The following is a 4005-nucleotide window of genomic DNA, read 5'->3' as shown; positions in this document are numbered from 1 at the left end:
TTAGAGAATAAGCTAACATTAATGCATTTTATTTGTTTTCAGTATTATTTTCAATAGCAAGTTGAACACATATAAGACCTGTTGGCCAGGAGTTACGTTGCTGTTGCGCCCCATTTTTTTTAATAAAATAAAATGAATGGTTTAAAAAGTGAATTTTTGATTGAAAATATGATTCTTGATTTAAAAGGAAAATGGGCCTAAATGGGGTTTGAAAGTGCCACGATTTGGGCCCAAATTATAGTTTAAAAAGGGTTTTTGAAAATAAAATCGGAGTCGCCACTTGGTAATGAGTTAAGGTGTACCAAGTCACCTAAAAATGAATTTTTAAAGAAAAAAAATAAGAAAAACCCTTTCTAAACGACTCCAAGTCTATGCAAATCAAAGAAAAAGGTTCGGAAGTCACATTTGAAGAAAGGGAAGGCAAGGATAAAAATCCGAGGCACTCTTTCGACCTAACCAAGACTAGTTGCGTGATTTAGTCAAAGATTTTCTTATTTTAACCTAAAGATTTATCACATTTGAATGTACTATATGAATGCAAACCCTAGACCTAGGAGGGCATCGGGAGGCAAAATTTCTCTTCAAAGCTTGAATGATGCCAATCACATTAATTGTGACGCCCCATAATGACTCTTTAGAGAGGTCACGAACAATGCAAAAATATGAGACTCTAAGAAAGAAAAAGGAATAAAATAATTATACAAATATACATGTCTTAAGGAGTGCATCATGTCGGGTACGGGGGACTAATATTCGTAGCTCAATTTTTCTTTTCATAGAGGGAATACGAGCGTGCTAAGGTTAGAAAATCCAAACTCCTCCATATCCCATATCCAAGGGATTTCCCTAATCTAATCAAGCAAATGCACTATCCTAATTCTATTTCTTAAATGAAATGCAAGTCTAATGTTATGTATCACACATAGGGGTAAGGAATATACGTATAAGGGGAATATCACACAAAATGATAAAATACCCTAGAAAGTGAAAAAATATGCATGAGATGAAGTGATTTTATCATACAATTATGATCTAACGCGCGAAGAGCTCCTAAAGGTCTAGCGTTGGACTAGCCCATATTTCTACTTTCTCACTAGCGTTGGACTAGTGAGAAATCGAACAAGGAAACGACAACTAGCGTTGGACTAGTGTGGTATCGAGAAATGGATCACAACTAGCGTTGGACTAGTGTGATAACGTCACACATTAATTATAATCTCATAAAAACATAATAAAGTGAGTAAACACATAATATCACATAAACACATAACACATAATCATGATATCTAGATGCAAGACCCTAAGAAAGCGGTAACACATAGCACGTAAGCATGCAAATCACACAAGCAAAAAAGAAAGCAAATAAAGCCCTAATTATTACATTCGGGGGAAGCCTACTACAATCTAAGAGGAGAAACGGAATAAAATAAATAAAATAATAACCTAGCTATTACAACTTTGGCATTCAAGTGCCTTTCAAATGATCGAAATTGAACTAAAAATAAATATACAAACTAAAGGTACCAAAGAAAATAAATGAAATAAATAAATAAATAATAATAAAATATTTAAGAGGCATGCAATTAAACACGTAAAATCACATAGGGCACGTAAGGTCAAATAAAGTCAAGAATAAGGGATAGGGTGTACCTCCCTTGAGTTGGAGCCATAATGGGGTGAAATTATTTATTTACCCTCAAAAAACAAAGAAAAGTCAAGGCACCAATTTAATTTGAGAAAATTAAAGAAAATATGCAAACACAAGCTCACTTGGTCATAAAGCTCTTAAATTCATGCATTAAGTGCAATTTAAACAAAAGCATGGTAATTACTTGAAGCAAACAAGCAATAAAGTTGTAAAATTAAGGTTGCTAAGGACCAAATTGAGGACATTATTCAATTGGTTGGGTCATAGTGAAATGAAGGGAGACTTGGGGGGCCAAAGTCCAATTTTTGGAAACATTTTTCATGCAAATTCATGCAAAAGTGGCGTGAGAAACATTCTGCAACAAACATTTCTGCTGAAAGCTTTCTGCAACAAAATACAACCGCTACTTTCATTTTCTTTGCATGCGAATCTCAACCTTAAACACCACTTTGATCGAAAACTTCTAACCAAAACATTAAAGCCTGAATCTAACACCAGACAAGCAGCAACATTCAGCGTTCAACAGACAAACAATTAAATTGAGATCATACAAAAATGCAAATTTTCCTCAAAAGCTGTTTTCTTTTCGATTCATCATCTTAAGCAATCCACATTTCAACATCTCAAACAACTAATACAACACAATCACTAGACATTCATCTCATTTTTCACCATAAAAGTCCTCATGTTCAAACACAAAATCACGTAAATCAAATTCAAAGAGAGCTTCTGCAATACTTTGCTTTTATGCTTTCAGCAACCAAAACAAATCCAAACGCACAGCCTGTCTATCAAAATTCTGATTTCAAACCCAAACACACAGCTTCAAACTAGGCGCAAACTACATACTCACCACCATCCAAACAGGTAAAAACCTTAGAAAGATCTCATGCAAAATTCTGGAAAACATGCAAACACTTGAAGAACAAAAGCTGCCGCAACTTTCTCCATTTCTTATTTGAGCAATCATGATTAGCGTTATCCATTCTATCCTAAACAAGGTAATTTACACAATCAAACCATTCTAGTGAGGCAGACAAATGAACCCAAATCACAAACCAGACCAAGTAGACATAATACACGAGACCGAGAATCAAAACTACACTTTGCTTGCTAGTTTCTGGTTTAAAGGAACTTTTCTTTGTAAAAGGAAAATGTGTCCGTTACACATCCACCATGCTATACCCAAAGTAAAAGGCAGGACAAACGTAACCCAGAGATGGCAAATAAAATCCCAGAAAGTTTAAGCAAAATGAAAACTTCAGCAACCCAAGAGGAAAGAGACCTTGCGGCAACTTCCTTCTCACCATTTCAGCATGCACATGACACATTCTATGAGCTCCAATGGAGCATGTAGGTACATGAACTACTGCCCCGAAACTCAATCCCGACTCACTTAGAACCGTACAACCAAAAATCATGATATAAGACATAGTTCCAATGACTGCCTTCCCCAAAAAAAAATTCCACAAACAAAACGTTTATCCATCTAACATTAGCAACAAAACATTGACTATACCAAGCCTGATGAACTAAGGCTTCTGGAAACGGACTACACATAGCAGAGGTGACACAAAACAAGCGCGTTGACATCAGAAAATGAAAACTTCAGTGAGTCAAAAGGAAAAAAACACGAACTGTTGCAACAAGCCGAAAGCTTCAAACTTGCTGTAGCTTTTTGCAAAGAATTCATGCGATGAAATATCATGCCGTAAATCCATGCTAAGACCATCATTTTCACAGCAAACACCTTATTTGACATCAAATTCAAGGAGCGAATCATCACCAAATAGATTCCAAGTTATAACACGGCTGAAAAGCACGTAGACAGCGCAAGATTCCACTATTTTCCTTAATCTGATAAGGTATGAGTGGAAAATAAAAAAGGTTACCTTTAACACCAGGAAACGCTAGTGAAATGCGAAGAATCCGAGGATGGCAAGATTCTAATCTCAGTGAAGAAAACGCGAGCTTGATATTCTGATTCTGGGTTTCTTCTTCTACTCTTGGTTCTCCTCTCCTAACCTCACCTAAAACCCCTTTCTTTCTGATTTCTTTCTCGCTTCGAACTCCCAAAATCTCTCCCGGTTTTTCTCTCTACCACCGTTCTCTCGTTTCTCTCTCGTTTGCCTCCCAGAAATTTCTTCCTTGCCGTTCCTTTTTCCAGCTATCTTCTTCTGTTTTTTTTTTCTTCTTGCCCGAAAGCTCCTCCCCAGCTTTTCCTTTCGGTCCTCAGCCGTCACTCACTCCCTTCACTCTTTACCCAGCCGCCAACCTTTTATCCTTTCTTACCCCAACCCCTTTTTCCCAGCTTCATGGCTTTATATAGGCATCAGCCATCCTTCAAACCTAGCATC

This window comes from Coffea eugenioides, chromosome 3 (genome assembly GCF_003713205.1).
Source record: "Coffea eugenioides isolate CCC68of chromosome 3, Ceug_1.0, whole genome shotgun sequence".
Classification (NCBI taxonomy): domain Eukaryota; kingdom Viridiplantae; phylum Streptophyta; class Magnoliopsida; order Gentianales; family Rubiaceae; genus Coffea; species Coffea eugenioides.
Note: the sequence above shows the minus strand (reverse complement) of the source record.